This window comes from Bombina bombina, chromosome 1, assembly GCF_027579735.1.
Source record: "Bombina bombina isolate aBomBom1 chromosome 1, aBomBom1.pri, whole genome shotgun sequence".
Taxonomy (NCBI): Eukaryota; Metazoa; Chordata; class Amphibia; order Anura; family Bombinatoridae; genus Bombina; species Bombina bombina.
The window spans coordinates 1,139,672,042-1,139,689,800 of record NC_069499.1 but is presented as its reverse complement, the minus strand read 5'-3'; the positions used below and the strand labels follow the sequence as shown (position 1 = coordinate 1,139,689,800).

At 40.2% G+C, this 17,759-nt stretch overlaps 1 protein-coding gene and 1 non-coding gene across 4 annotated transcripts in view; one reads left to right on the top strand and one right to left on the bottom strand.

Annotated features, from left to right (window-relative positions):
- The window catches only part of LOC128645777 (inactive phospholipase C-like protein 2), a 410,224-nt gene that overhangs the window by 357,084 nt on the left and 35,381 nt on the right, over positions 1 to 17,759 (top strand). The window lies entirely within an intron of this gene.
- Positions 4,804 to 4,906, bottom strand: LOC128646397 (U6 spliceosomal RNA). Its single transcript, XR_008400325.1, has one exon. It is a non-coding gene; the product is annotated as a U6 spliceosomal RNA (small nuclear RNA).

The window sequence follows — 17,759 nt, the reverse complement described above, 5'->3', positions numbered from 1 at the left end:
AAGAGGGAGAGAGAGAGCGCAAAAGAGAGGGGGAGAGAGCGCAAAAGAGAGGGGGAGAGAGCGCAAAAGAGAGGGGGAGAGAGCGCAAAAGAGAGGGGGGAGAGAGGGAGCAAAAGAGAGGGGGGAGAGAGAGAGCACAAAAGAGAGGGCAAGACAGAGCAAAAGAGAGGGGGGACAGGGAGCAAAAGAGAGGGGAGAGAGAGAGTGCAAAAGAGGGGGGAGAGAGAGTAAAAGAGGGGGGAGAGAGAGCAAAAGAGGGGGGAGGGAGAGAGAGCAAAATAGAGGAGAGAGAGAGAGCAAAAGAGGGCGAGAGAGAGAGAGAGCAAAAGAGGGGGAAGAGAGAGAGAGAGCAAAAGAGGGGAGAGAGAACAAAAGAGGGGGGAGAGAGCAAAAGAGGGGGAGAGAGAGAGCACAAGAGGGGAGAGAGAGAGCAAAAGAGGGGGGAGACAGAGAGCTCAAAAGAGAGGGGACAGAGAGCTCAAAAGAGAGGGGGGAGCGAGAGAGAGAGGGAGAGCAAAAGAGAGGGGGGAGAGAGAGGGAGCAAAGGTTGGATCTGCGTACACGGGCTTTAGGACTAGTACATATATATTTGTGTTAATATGTGTATATACACATATCATATATATATATATATATACTGTATATATATATATATATATATATATATATATACTGTATATATAATCATATACATATATATTTACATTTACTGCACATCACTGCGTGACTTGCCCCTTCACTACGCTAGTTCTCGTGCCATGTCTGACTCTGACGGCATGAGAACGAGGCTCCCTTTGGTGCCTATGGAAGCACGGTCTTGTGAGCACAATGCTTCTGTTCAATGTGCTGATATTACAAAGTGGAGGGCAATTATAGCAATATTTTGTGCTCCACTTATAATCTGGCCCTTAATATGTTAACAGAAAAACACATGCATACGGAAATTGAGGCAATTGTAAGATGCTAAACACAAAAAGGAGGTAAATGTCTTTATTTTTTGATGCAGGATTTAATTTTTAAAGTTCACCCCCTGCTCACTGCTAACTTCTCCCTACACAGCGAAGTTTCCCTTTCAAGCGAGCTCCATTACTTTCTATAGGAGACATCTCGTCACTTGCAGGGACTGCCCCTTTTTTAAGATAATTCCACCAGGGCAGCCCCTGCGAGGGTTGGCGTTAAAAACCACATCAGAACTGGCAAATTTTATATAATTGTCCCCTTATTTTACTGTGATTTCTATATATAGAAATCCAGTTCCCAATTCAATGTGGAGGGAGCCTAATATCTTTAAACAGCAACAAAGTATACAAAAAATAACTCCAAGACTGGGGAGAAAACAGCAGATATTTATAGACACACACTTACACTTAACACTTCTAATCATCTAATTTATCAATTAGCATGAAAAGACCAAAACCTGGGATACCACAAAATAAAATGTAACTTTTAATAATACCAATAAAATCAAGTCAAGATTAAAACATAAGTAAAAAAATAAAAAGAGGTTATTAGCCAATTATTCAGCTATGTGCGGAGCATGGGAGTCTCATCATCATAGGCTAACCATTATTATCTAATCTTGTTACTGCACAACCATCCAGCTGGGGAGACTTTCCCTACCAAATTTAACACTATGATTTTGTAATACCCACAAACTGGGAAATACAATGAGCTTAACACTATCGATGCGGAGTACAGTAATGCATACAAATAATGCTAATATTCATGAACACCACAAATCTCGCCAAAAAGACTAGCCTACCTTACATCAACATGGCCCTTGACTCATGCCTGACGCGCATTTTGCCAATCAACGTCTGTTTAATAAAATGTTAACCAGTCACCAGGTTTCTGCAGAGACAAACCTTCACACTGGCCAATCACACACCAAAACATTCCATTAGAATGTGGTCTTGACTGTCACCAATCAACTGATTTCCAAAAAGTCAAATGACATACAATAGCCAATCTGCTGCATGCAGCTCACTATAGTGACACAGCATAATCCGACATGAAATATCCATTCACCAATCTATTCATAAGCAAAGGACTGATCGATGTCTAACAATACAAATGCTCTTAAACATTAGATTGTGTAGAACTGTTTCCATAAAATATCTATAAATAAAAATGTATTACAAATATTCAGTGTTCAATCAATAAACTCACGTGACGTCCGTCACATGACCAGTTGACAAAGCAAATTGAAACAAAACTTTATTACAGTCAAAGCTGTGACAAGACCCGACAGCATCACAGAAAAAATATGGATACTGCACAAATATGTTCACGTTTAATTTGGATGGAAAAATATCACTCATAAAATACTACATACCTATGCAATGAACTGAAGTGCAAAAAAAACACATAATACCAATCATGCAACTATGTATGTTTATATTTGTGTGTGTCAAGCAGGCTGGTCTTTTGGGCAAGATTTTATGTTTTAAATGATATATTAGCTGCATATGTATGCATTATTGCACTCCGTATCCATAGTTTTAAGCCCATTTTATTTTCCAGTTTATGGATATCCCGAAATCATAGTGTTGAGGGAAATAAAGTGATTGTGCCTGCACATTCTAGAAGCACACTACCTTAAATGTCTTGAGACAAGCATCATGATTGGATACTTAAAGCTTCCTTTACAATAGGATGGGCCTTCTGAGGAAATCTTTAGGTAAAATATCTTCCCTTTTTACCTATAGATGTTTATGTGATATTTTCTGTAGTCAGCTTTTTATAGATATGCTATATCAAGAGTTCTAGTTTTTGATACTGGCAGAAGAAATATTGGTTTGAGTGTTTTTCAATAATGATGGTGGACGCTGTTATCACTCATTCATCACAAGCCTCAATATGTAACAGAAAATCTACCTAACCCACCAGTTCCCTTATTTTGTTTGTATTAAAGAAACAATATCTATGTATATTGAAAGGAAATCCTAGAATTAATTTGTACATAATCATGCACTTCCTATTGTTTGTTTGTTTCTTTATCATTTTTATTAGTACTTAAAATAAACATATACATTAAGGGGCCCATTTATCAAGATCCGGATGGAGCTTGAGAGTCCGTGTTCCTGGATCAGACCTTTGATAAATATCCCCCTAAGTATGAACTGAATCTTGTACACCAAGTTCACTTGCATATTATACAATGCCAACCACTGTGTTTGCAATGCAAAGTATATATCAAATAAAGAAAGAAATTAACATTTTTACAAAAGAACATTAAATTATTATAGCAAACCGTAGTTTCTTCAACACATGGTGAAAACTTCTTTTGGATCTCATTTCTTTTAGAAGAAAGTATAAAAGAGAGAAAACTAAAACTAATTGGGAAAAAAATTGTTTATGAGCCCCAAGAGAGATATTAAGATATGTTTAAACATAGATAAGGAACAAAAACACTGCTACCTCAAGTGAATGTAGCTTTCTGAATATCCCTTAAAGATAAGGCAATAAAGAATAATATTCAGTACCAGATTATAATGTGGTAGAAAGGTACTATTAAAGGGACAGTCTAGTCAAAAATAAACTTTCATGATTCAGATAGGGCATGTAATAAAACAAACTTCCAATGTACTTTTATCATCAATTAAGCTTTGTTCTCTTGGTATTCATAGTTGAAAGCTAAACCTAGGAGGCTCATATGCATATTTCTTAGCCCTTGAAGGCCGCATCTTATCTGGATGCATTTTTAAAACTGTTTTACAACTAGAGGGTGTTAGTTCATGTGTGCCATATATAACTGTGCTCACGTCTGTGGAGTTACCTAGGAGTCAGCACTGAATGGTTAAAATGCAAGTGTGTCAATCTGAAATAAGGGGGCAGTCTGCAGAGGCTTAGATACAAGGTAATCACAGAGGTAAAAGGTATATTAATATTAATATATAGCTACTGCAGCAGCATCAGAAATAACTTCTCCAGCTCACTTCTGTTACCAACAGACTGGTATGGATTGAGACCTTTCAGATCTACTGTTTGGTTAGTGGATAACTACTCATATAACTGTCAGCAGAGCTCATTTCAATTTTTGTTGTTTGTGAGATTCTTAAATTGTGGGATGTATAAAAAATGCACACTTGTGTACTGTATTAATGTATATTGACACCTAAGGCACAGATGTATTTTGTTCCCATTTGAAGGGAAATAAGGGCAAGTGGGGAGTTTAGGTTTGCCAGCCTAAGCTGCTGCATATTTTCAGTGTTATATATATATACCCATTTTAGCAGCAATTATTTCAAAATAGGTGCTCCTACAGTTTGGAAAATGGCTCACGCCCCCTTCTAAAGTTTAACAACTATATATGCTGTTCTTATTTTAGATATATATACTGTATGTGTCTCTCTTAATTGGTTCATTACTATTCATGTACTTCATGGAATACAGATTTTGTTTACCTCTAGTTAATATTATATATGTGCTAAAGTGACTTTAGAACAACAGTTAGTATTTGTTCAATTCTTTGTTATTCATAATTTTACATGGTTTTAATTGAGCTTGCCACTGTACCCTTTGCTAGTAAATAATGACTTGTTATCCACAAGCTTGCTTATTATATCTGTTTTGGGCTGGTATTCAATATTTGTCTATTCCAATTTTGTTAAATACTATTACCCACTCTTTGCCATTTAATTTAACCAACGATTATGTTTTAGCACAAAGATAATCTGTGGATTATCATAGTCATAAGGCATTCTCTAGTATTGTGACCTATCATGGCTACTGCCCAGCCATGCCCTACACTTCCTTTTATTTTAACATTAAATGGACAGTAAGTTTGATTTTTATTTTAAATTAAATATGGAACACTTCACAAATGTGCGTGTCATCCTTGCTCAGGGGCCATGCTAATCTTCTCTTTATCATTCTAATTTTAGTATATGTGCTGCTAAAGCTAGCTAGTTGCACTTGATTTTTTTTGTCTGTATTTCTGCATCCTATATATAAGTTCTAAGCAGAGCTGCCTATTAATATAAAAAATATTACCTTTTAAAGCCCACCTGGGGAAGGTGGTGGTTCAGCCAATGACAAGCTTACTGCTTGCCCAGTTGATTGCAATTCACTGTTTACATGAGTGTGACATTTCAGGAGAAAGTATTTTTGCTTGTTGCTTTTGCAAGCATCAATATGGAACAATGCTTTTGTATGCAGCAGATCCCTCCCTGGGAATCCTGACTATAAAAACTGTACATGTGAGACTTCTGCATGTTACAGGCTACATGTGTATAAACTGTACATGTGAGACTTCTGCATGTTACAGGCTACGTGTGTATAAACTGTACATGTGAGACTTCTGCATGTTACAGGCTACGTGTGTATAAACTGTACATGTGAGACTTCTGCATGTTACAGGCTACGTGTGTATAAACTGTACATGTGAGACTTCTGCATGTTACAGGCTACGTGTGTATAAACTGTACATGTGAGACTTCTGTATGTTACAGGCTACGTGTGTATAAACTGTACATGTGAGACTTCTGCATGTTACAGGCTACGTGTGTATAAACTGTACATGTGAGACTTCTGCATGTTACAGGCTACGTGTGTATAAACTGTACATGTGAGACTTCTGCATGTTACAGGCTACGTGTGTATAAACTGTACATGTGAGACTTCTGCATGTTACAGGCTACGTGTGTATAAACTGTACATGTGAGACTTCTGCATGTTACAGGCTACGTGTGTATAAACTGTACATGTGAGACTTCCTGCATGTTACAGGCTACGTGTGTATAAACTGTACATGTGAGACTTCTGCATGTTACAGGCTACGTGTGTATAAACTGTACATGTGAGACTTCTGCATGTTACAGGCTACGTGTGTATAAACTGTACATGTGAGACTTCTGCATGTTACAGGCTACGTGTGTATAAACTGTACATGTGAGACTTCTGCATGTTACAGGCTACGTGTGTATAAACTGTACATGTGAGACTTCTGCATGTTACAGGCTACGTGTGTATAAACTGTACATGTGAGACTTCTGCATGTTACAGGCTATGTGTGTATAAACTGTACATGTGAGACTTCTGCATGTTACAGGCTACGTGTGTATAAACTGTACATGTGAGACTTCTGCATGTTACAGGCTACGTGTGTATAAACTGTACATGTGAGACTTCTGCATGTTACAGGCTACGTGTGTATAAACTGTACATGTGAGACTTCTGCATGTTACAGGCTACGTGTGTATAAACTGTACATGTGAGACTTCTGCATGTTACAGGCTACGTGTGTATAAACTGTACATGTGAGACTTCTGCATGTTACAGGCTACGTGTGTATAAACTGTACATGTGAGACTTCTGCATGTTACAGGCTACGTGTGTATAAACTGTACATGTGAGACTTCTGCATGTTACAGGCTACGTGTGTATAAACTGTACATGTGAGACTTCTGCATGTTACAGGCTACGTGTGTATAAACTGTACATGTGAGACTTCTGCATGTTACAGGCTACGTGTGTATAAACTGTACATGTGAGACTTCTGCATGTTACAGGCTACGTGTGTATAAACTGTACATGTGAGACTTCTGCATGTTACAGGCTACGTGTGTATAAACTGTACATGTGAGACTTCTGCATGTTACAGGCTACGTGTGTATAAACTGTACATGTGAGACTTCTGCATGTTACAGGCTACGTGTGTATAAACTGTACATGTGAGACTTCTGCATGTTACAGGCTACGTGTGTATAAACTGTACATGTGAGACTTCTGCATGTTACAGGCTACGTGTGTATAAACTGTACATGTGAGACTTCTGCATGTTACAGGCTACGTGTGTATAAACTGTACATGTGAGACTTCTGCATGTTACAGGCTACGTGTGTATAAACTGTACATGTGAGACTTCTGCATGTTACAGGCTACGTGTGTATAAACTGTACATGTGAGACTTCTGCATGTTACAGGCTACGTGTGTATAAACTGTACATGTGAGACTTCTGCATGTTACAGGCTACGTGTGTATAAACTGTACATGTGAGACTTCTGCATGTTACAGGGCTACGTGTGTATAAACTGTACATGTGAGACTTCTGCATGTTACAGGCTACGTGTGTATAAACTGTACATGTGAGACTTCTGCATGTTACAGGCTACGTGTGTATAAACTGTACATGTGAGACTTCTGCATGTTACAGGCTACATGTGTATAAACTGTACATGTGAGACTTCTGCATGTTACAGGCTACATGTGTATAAACTGTACATGTGAGACTTCTGCATGTTACAGGCTACATGTGTATAAACTGTACATGTGAGACTTCTGCATGTTACAGGCTACGTGTGTATAAACTGTACATGTGAGACTTCTGCATGTTACAGGCTACGTGTGTATAAACTGTACATGTGAGACTTCTGCATGTTACAGGCTACGTGTGTATAAACTGTACATGTGAGACTTCTGCATGTTACAGGCTACGTGTGTATAAACTGTACATGTGAGACTTCTGCATGTTACAGGCTACGTGTGTATAAACTGTACATGTGAGACTTCTGCATGTTACAGGCTACGTGTGTATAAACTGTACATGTGAGACTTCTGCATGTTACAGGCTACGTGTGTATAAACTGTACATGTGAGACTTCTGCATGTTACAGGCTACGTGTGTATAAACTGTACATGTGAGACTTCTGCATGTTACAGGCTACGTGTGTATAAACTGTACATGTGAGACTTCTGCATGTTACAGGCTACGTGTGTATAAACTGTACATGTGAGACTTCTGCATGTTACAGGCTACGTGTGTATAAACTGTACATGTGAGACTTCTGCATGTTACAGGCTACGTGTGTATAAACTGTACATGTGAGACTTCTGCATGTTACAGGCTACATGTGTATAAACTGTACATGTGAGACTTCTGCATGTTACAGGCTACGTGTGTATAAACTGTACATGTGAGACTTCTGCATGTTACAGGCTACATGTGTATAAACTGTACATGTGAGACTTCTGCATGTTACAGGCTACGTGTGATAAAACTGTACATGTGAGACTTCTGCATGTTACAGGCTACGTGTGTATAAACTGTACATGTGAGACTTCTGCATGTTACAGGCTACGTGTGTATAAACTGTACATGTGAGACTTCTGCATGTTACAGGCTACGTGTGTATAAACTGTACATGTGAGACTTCTGCATGTTACAGGCTACGTGTGTATAAACTGTACATGTGAGACTTCTGCATGTTACAGGCTACGTGTGTATAAACTGTACATGTGAGACTTCTGCATGTTACAGGCTACGTGTGTATAAACTGTACATGTGAGACTTCTGCATGTTACAGGCTACGTGTGTATAAACTGTACATGTGAGACTTCTGCATGTTACAGGCTACGTGTGTATAAACTGTACATGTGAGACTTCTGCATGTTACAGGCTACGTGTGTATAAACTGTACATGTGAGACTTCTGCATGTTACAGGCTACGTGTGTATAAACTGTACATGTGAGACTTCTGCATGTTACAGGCTACGTGTGTATAAACTGTACATGTGAGACTTCTGCATGTTACAGGCTACGTGTGTATAAACTGTACATGTGAGACTTCTGCATGTTACAGGCTACGTGTGTATAAACTGTACATGTGAGACTTCTGCATGTTACAGGCTACGTGTGTATAAACTGTACATGTGAGACTTCTGCATGTTACAGGCTACATGTGTATAAACTGTACATGTGAGACTTCTGCATGTTACAGGCTACGTGTGTATAAACTGTACATGTGAGACTTCTGCATGTTACAGGCTACATGTGTATAAACTGTACATGTGAGACTTCTGCATGTTACAGGCTACGTGTGTATAAACTGTACATGTGAGACTTCTGCATGTTACAGGCTACGTGTGTATAAACTGTACATGTGAGACTTCTGCATGTTACAGGCTACAGTGTGTATAAACTGTACATGTGAGACTTCTGCATGTTACAGGCTACGTGTGTATAAACTGTACATGTGAGACTTCTGCATGTTACAGGCTACATGTGTATAAACTGTACATGTGAGACTTCTGCATGTTACAGGCTACGTGTGTATAAACTGTACATGTGAGACTTCTGCATGTTACAGGCTACGTGTGTATAAACTGTACATGTGAGACTTCTGCATGTTACAGGCTACGTGTGTATAAACTGTACATGTGAGACTTCTGCATGTTACAGGCTACGTGTGTATAAACTGTACATGTGAGACTTCTGCATGTTACAGGCTACGTGTGTATAAACTGTACATGTGAGACTTCTGCATGTTACAGGCTACGTGTGTATAAACTGTACATGTGAGACTTCTGCATGTTACAGGCTACGTGTGTATAAACTGTACATGTGAGACTTCTGCATGTTACAGGCTACGTGTGTATAAACTGTACATGTGAGACTTCTGCATGTTACAGGCTACATGTGTATAAACTGTACATGTGAGACTTCTGCATGTTCAGGCTACATGTGTATAAACTGTACATGTGAGACTTCTGCATGTTACAGGCTACATGTGTAGTAAACTGTACATGTGAGACTTCTGCATGTTACAGGCTACATGTGTATAAACTGTACATGTGAGACTTCTGCATGTTACAGGCTACGTGTGTATAAACTGTACATGTGAGACTTCTGCATGTTACAGGCTACATGTGTATAAACTGTACATGTGAGACTTCTGCATGTTACAGGCTACGATGTGTATAAACTGTACATGTGAGACTTCTGCATGTTACAGGCTACGTGTGTATAAACTGTACATGTGAGACTTCTGCATGTTACAGGCTACGTGTGTATAAACTGTACATGTGAGACTTCTGCATGTTACAGGCTACGTGTGTATAAACTGTACATGTGAGACTTCTGCATGTTACAGGCTACGTGTGTATAAACTGTACATGTGAGACTTCTGCATGTTACAGGCTACGTGTGTATAAAACTGTACATGTGAGACTTCTGCATGTTACAGGCTACGTGTGTATAAACTGTACATGTGAGACTTCTGCATGTTACAGGCTACGTGTGTATAAACTGTACATGTGAGACTTCTGCATGTTACAGGCTACGTGTGTATAAACTGTACATGTGAGACTTCTGCATGTTACAGGCTACGTGTGTATAAACTGTACATGTGAGACTTCTGCATGTTACAGGCTACGTGTGTATAAACTGTACATGTGAGACTTCTGCATGTTACAGGCTACATGTGTATAAACTGTACATGTGAGACTTCTGCATGTTACAGGCTACGTGTGTATAAACTGTACATGTGAGACTTCTGCATGTTCAGGCTACGTGTGTATAAACTGTACATGTGAGACTTCTGCATGTTACAGGCTACGTGTGTATAACTGTACATGTGAGGACCTTCTGCATGTTACAGGCTACGTGTGTATAAACTGTACATGTGAGACTTCTGCATGTTACAGGCTACGTGTGTATAAACTGTACATGTGAGACTCTGCATGTTACAGGCTACGTGTGGTATAAACTGTACATGTGAGACTTCTGCATGTTACAGGCTACGTGTGTATAAACTGTACATGTGAGACTTCTGCATGTTACAGGCTACGTGTGTATAAACTGTACATGTGAGACTTCTGCATGTTACAGGCTACATGTGTATAAACTGTACATGTGAGACTTCTGCATGTTACAGGCTACGTGTGTATAAACTGTACATGTGAGACTTCTGCATGTTACAGGCTACAGTGTGTATAAACTGTACATGTGAGACTTCTGCATGTTACAGGCTACATGTGTATAAACTGTACATGTGAGACTTCTGCATGTTACAGGCTACGTGTGTATAAACTGTACATGTGAGACTTCTGCATGTTACAGGCTACATGTGTATAAACTGTACATGTGAGACTTCTGCATGTTACAGGCTACATGTGTATAAACTGTACATGTGAGACTTCTGCATGTTACAGGCTACTGTGTATAAACTGTACATGTGAGACTTCTGCATGTTACAGGCTACGTGTGTATAAACTGTACATGTGAGACTTCTGCATGTTACAGGCTACGGTGTATAAACTGTACATGTGAGACTTCTGCATGTTACAGGCTACGTGTGTATAAACTGTACATGTGAGACTTCTGCATGTTACAGGCTACGTGTGTATAAACTGTACATGTGAGACTTCTGCATGTTACAGGCTACGTGTGTAATAAACTGTACATGTGAGACTTCTGCATGTTACAGGCTACGTGTGTATAAACTGTACATGTGAGACTTCTGCATGTTACAGGCTACATGTGTATAAACTGTACATGTGAGACTTCTGCATGTTACAGGCTACGTGTGTATAAACTGTACATGTGAGACTTCTGCATGTTACAGGCTACATGTGTATAAACTGTACATGTGAGACTTCTGCATGTTACAGGCTACATGTGTATAAACTGTACATGTGAGACTTCTGCATGTTACAGGCTACGTGTGTATAAACTGTACATGTGAGACTTCTGCATGTTACAGGCTATCGTGTGTATAAACTGTACATGTGAGACTTCTGCATGTTACAGGCTACAGTGTGTATAAACTGTACATGTGAGACTTCGGCCTGGTTTACAGGCTTACTGTGTATAAACTGTACATGTGAGACTTCTGCATGTTTACAGGCTACAGTGTGTATAAACTGTACATGTGAGACATCTGCTATGTTACAGGCTCCGTGTGTATAAACTGTACATGTGAGACTTCTGCATGTTACAGGCTACATGTGTATAAACTGTACATGTGAGACTTTCTGCATGTTACAGGCTACGTGTGTATAAACTGTACAAGTGAGACATTCTGCATGTTACAGGCTACAGTGTGTATAAACTGTACATGTGAGACTTCTGCATGTTACAGGCTACGTGTGTATAAACTGTACATGTGAGACTTCATGCATGTTACAGGCTACGTGTGTATAAACTGTACATGTGAGACTTCTGCATGTTAACGGCTACGTGTGTATAACTGTACATGTGAGACTTCTGCATGTTACAGGCTACGTGTGTATAAACTGTACATGTGAGACTTCTGCATGTTACAGGCTACGTGTGTATAAACTGTACATGTGAGACTTCTGCATGTTACAGGCTACATGTGTATAAACTGTACATGTGAGACTTCTGCATGTTACAGGCTACATGTGTATAAACTGTACATGTGAGACTTCTGCATGTTACAGGCTACATGTGTATAAACTGTACATGTGAGACTTCTGCATGTTACAGGCTACATGTGTATAAACTGTACATGTGAGACTTCTGCATGTTACAGGCTACTGTGTGTATAAACTGTACATGTGAGACTTCTGCATGTTACAGGCTACTTGTGTATAAACTGTACATGTGAGACTTTCTGCATGTTACAGGCTACGTGTGTATAAACTGTACATGTGAGACTTCTGCATGTTACAGGCTACGTGTGTATAAACTGTACATGTGAGACTTCTGCATGTTACAGGCTACGTGTGTATAAACTGTACATGTGAGACTTCTGCATGTTACAGGCTACGTGTGTATAAACTGTACATGTGAGACTTCTGCATGTTACAGGCTACGTGTGTATAAACTGTACATGTGAGACTTCTGCATGTTACAGGCTACGTGTGTATAAACTGTACATGTGAGACTTCTGCATGTTACAGGCTACATGTGTATAAACTGTACATGTGAGACTTCTGCATGTTACAGGCTACGTGTGTATAAACTGTACATGTGAGACTTCTGCATGTTACAGGCTACGTGTGTATAAACTGTACATGTGAGACTTCTGCATGTTACAGGCTACGTGTGTATAAACTGTACATGTGAGACTTCTGCATGTTACAGGCTACGTGTGTATAAACTGTACATGTGAGACTTCTGCATGTTACAGGCTACAGTGGTATAAACTGTACATGTGAGACTTCTGCATGTTACAGGCTACGTGTGTATAAACTGTACATGTGAGACCTTCTGCATGTTACAGGCTACGTGTGTATAAACTGTACATGTGAGACTTCTGCATGTTACAGGCTACGTGTGTATAAACTGTACATGTGAGACTTCTGCATGTTACAGGCTACGTTGTGTATAAACTGTACATGTGAGACTTCTGCATGTTACAGGCTACATGTGTATAAACTGTACATGTGAGACTTCTGCATGTTACAGGCTACATGTGTATAAACTGTACATGTGAGACTTCTGCATGTTACAGGCTACGTGTGTATAAACTGTACATGTGAGACTTCTGCATGTTACAGGCTACGTGTGTATAAACTGTACATGTGAGACTTCTGCATGTTACAGGCTACGTGTGTATAAACTGTACATGTGAGACTTCTGCATGTTACAGGCTACGTGTGTATAAACTGTACATGTGAGACTTCTGCATGTTACAGGCTACGTGTGTATAAACTGTACATGTGAGACTTCTGCATGTTACAGGCTACGTGTGTATAAACTGTACATGTGAGACTTCTGCATGTTACAGGCTACGTGTGTATAAACTGTACATGTGAGACTTCTGCATGTTACAGGCTACGTGTGTATAAACTGTACATGTGAGACTTCTGCATGTTACAGGCTACGTGTGTATAAACTGTACATGTGAGACTTCTGCATGTTACAGGCTACGTGTGTATAAACTGTACATGTGAGACTTCTGCATGTTACAGGCTACGTGTGTATAAACTGTACATGTGAGACTTCTGCATGTTACAGGCTACGTGTGTATAAACTGTACATGTGAGACTTCTGCATGTTACAGGCTACATGTGTATAAACTGTACATGTGAGACTTCTGCATGTTACAGGCTACGTGTGTATAAACTGTACATGTGAGACTTCTGCATGTTACAGGCTACGTGTGTATAAACTGTACATGTGAGACTTCTGCATGTTACAGGCTACATGTGTATAAACTGTACATGTGAGACTTCTGCATGTTACAGGCTACGTGTGTCATAAACTGTACATGTGAGACTTCTGCATGTTACAGGCTACGTGTGCATAAACTGTACATGTGAGACTTCTGCATGTTACAGGCTACGTGTGTATAAACTGTACATGTGAGACTTCTGCATGTTACAGGCTACGTGTGTATAAACTGTACATGTGAGACTTCTGCATGTTACAGGCTACGTGTGTATAAACTGTACATGTGAGACTTCTGCATGTTACAGGCTACGTGTGTATAAACTGTACATGTGAGACTTCTGCATGTTACAGGCTACATGTGTATAAACTGTACATGTGAGACTTCTGCATGTTACAGGCTACGTGTGTATAAACTGTACATGTGAGACTTCTGCATGTTACAGGCTACGTGTGTATAAACTGTACATGTGAGACTTCTGCATGTTACAGGCTACGTGTGTATAAACTGTACATGTGAGACTTCTGCATGTTACAGGCTACATGTGTATAAACTGTACATGTGAGACTTCTGCATGTTACAGGCTACATGTGTATAAACTGTACATGTGAGACTTCTGCATGTTACAGGCTACGTGTGTATAAACTGTACATGTGAGACTTCTGCGTGTTACAGGCTACGTGTGTATAAACTGTACATGTGAGACTTCTGCGTGTTACAGGCTACGTGTGTATAAACTGTACATGTGAGACTTCTGCGTGTTACAGGCTACGTGTGTATAAACTGTACATGTGAGACTTCTGCATGTTACAGGCTACGTGTGTATAAACTGTACATGTGAGACTTCTGCATGTTACAGGCTACGTGTGTATAAACTGTACATGTGAGACTTCTGCATGTTACAGGCTACGTGTGTATAAACTGTACATGTGAGACTTCTGCATGTTACAGGCTACATGTGTATAAACTGTACATGTGAGACTTCTGCATGTTACAGGCTACGTGTGTATAAACTGTACATGTGAGACTTCTGCATGTTACAGGCTACGTGTGTATAAACTGTACATGTGAGACTTCTGCATGTTACAGGCTACATGTGTATAAACTGTACATGTGAGACTTCTGCATGTTACAGGCTACATGTGTATAAACTGTACATGTGAGACTTCTGCATGTTACAGGCTACATGTGTATAAACTGTACATTTGAGACTTCTGCATGTTACAGGCTACATGTGTATAAACTGTACATTTGAGACTTCTGCTACGTGTGTATAAACTCAGGAGTGATTCTTACTCCCATTTTTATTCCGCTTCTTCCCAGTTCATTTTTCAGTCTCACTTCTGCTTCACCTCAGTGTTTGCCTACAGCTTGTTTCTATATCTCAGTTCTGTCTCCCTCACTTCCTCTCTTCACCTGTTCCTCTTGTGGAAATGACGAACCCGAGGTAACCATTTAACAACAGGGTTATAGCCACGTTCATTCACTGTCTGACAAAACATGTCCGGTCTCCAACAGGGAAGTTTATTACATGTGAGACTTCTGCATGTTACAGGCTACGTGTGTATAAACTGTACATGTGAGATTTCTGCATGTTACAGGCTACGTGTGTATAAACTGTACATGTGAGACTTCTGCATGTTACAGGCTACATGTGTATAAACTGTACATGTGAGACTTCTGCATGTTACAGGCTACGTGTGTATAAACTGTACATGTGAGACTTCTGCATGTTACAGGCTACGTGTGTATAAACTGTACATGTGAGACTTCTGCATGTTACAGGCTACATGTGTATAAACTGTACATGTGAGACTTCTGCATGTTACAGGCTACATGTGTATAAACTGTACATGTGAGACTTCTGTATGTTACAGGCTACATGTGTATAAACTGTACATTTGAGACTTCTGCATGTTACAGGCTACATGTGTATAAACTGTACATGTGAGACTTCTGCATGTTACAGGCTACGTGTGTATAAACTCAGGAGTGATTCTTACTCCCATTTTTATTCCGCTTCTTCCCAGTTCATTTTTCAGTCTCACTTCTGCTTCACCTCAGTGTTTGCCTACAGCTTGTTTCTATATCTCGGTTCTGTCTCCCTCACTTCCTCTCTTCACCTGTTCCTCTTGTGGAAATGACGAACCCGAGGTAACCATTTAACAACAGGGTTATAGCCACGTTCATTCACTGTCTGACAAAACATGTCCGGTCTCCAACAGGGAAGTTTATTAAAGTAGAAACTTCTGAGAAAGTACGTAATTCACACAAAGGGGCCCATTTATCAAGCTCTGTACGGAGCTTGTGGGCCTGTGTTTCTGGCGAGTCTTCAGACTCGCCAGAAACACAAGTTATGAAGCAGCGGTCTAAAGACCGCTGCTCCATAACCTGACAGACCTGACAGACATCGCTGCAATTCAACTCGATCGAGTACAATCGGGTTGATTGACACCCCCCTGCTGGTGGCCGATTGGCCGCGATTCTGCAGGGGGCGGCGTTGCACCAGCAGCTCTTGTGAGCTGCTGGTGCAATGCTGAATACGGAGAGCGTATTGCTCTCCGTATTCAGCGAGGTCTGGCGGACCTGATCCAAAGCCTGTATTTTGATTTTAAAATCATTGATGCTCATTTTCACAAATGTGAAATGAAAATGTAAGTACTATAATTACCTTAAAAAGCCAAAGAGATGAACCCATTGTAGTATTTTTTTTTTAATTAAAGGATTTTAAATATATTGGCCTAGATTACAAATGGAGCACAAAAATATTGCACTAACACTGTTACGTCAGTAGTGCTCTAATTCATGCACTTAAATTACAAATTGAAAGTAAAAAGGTAGCGCTTGAGTGAATGCCTCAGGGCCACTAACATCTGGAGGTCGGATAGCGGAGCCCCCCTTAATCGCTCTCCTCATAGACTTCTATTAAGCGTACTACAAAACTCTTTTCTGGCTTTCGCTTGAGTGCAGACACGAAGGTGCGCTATGTCAAAGGTGTTTAAATAGCTTTGCTCTTTACTCAGTAGTAAATGTATGTGTGTGTATATATGTATATATATATAAATAAAACACGGAAGGGAACTGCACTCTCATACCGGACTGGGTACACATCCCATGACCCTGCAACATGCTCAGCCCTGGGTGCCACTGGCACTTACAGGAAGCTGTGCTGTCCCCAGAGTCACAGGCAGTTAACCCCAGACAGGTCTGGGTGCAAGAACCATAGGGAAAATTACAAAACAAATTAATACAACACACAGAGAAAACCCAGCACTCACTTACAAGCTCTCAGCTAAGATTTAAAAGCAAAAATGGAAAGGTTAGTTACCGCATCTGGCCAAATGGGATAAGCCCAGGTACCTCGTCAAGGTCCTTTCCAATACCTGGGACCCTAAAACAGCCACACAATGCAAGCTTTCAAATCCAAACAAACTGGGAACAAGGGAAGGGTGCACAGGCATATGTAATCACCCTAGACATATACAAAACACGGAAGGGAACTGCACTCTCATACCGGACCGGGTACACATCCCAAGACCCTGCAACATGCTCAGCCCTGGGTGCCACTGGCACTCACAGGAAGCTGTGCTGTCCCCAGAGTCACAGGCAGTTAACCCCAGCCAGGTCTGGGTACAAGAACCATAGGGAAAATTACAAAACAAATTAATACAATACACAGAGAAAACCCAGCACTCACTTACAAGCTCTCAGCTAAGATTTAAAAGCAAAAATGGAAAGGTTAGTTACCGCATCTGGCCAAATGGGATAAGCCCATGTACCTCGTCAAGGTCCTTTCCAATACCTGGGACCCTAAAACAGCCACACAATGCAAGCTGTCAAATCCGAACAAACCGGGAACAAGGGAAGGGTGCACATGCATATGTAATCACCCTAGACAT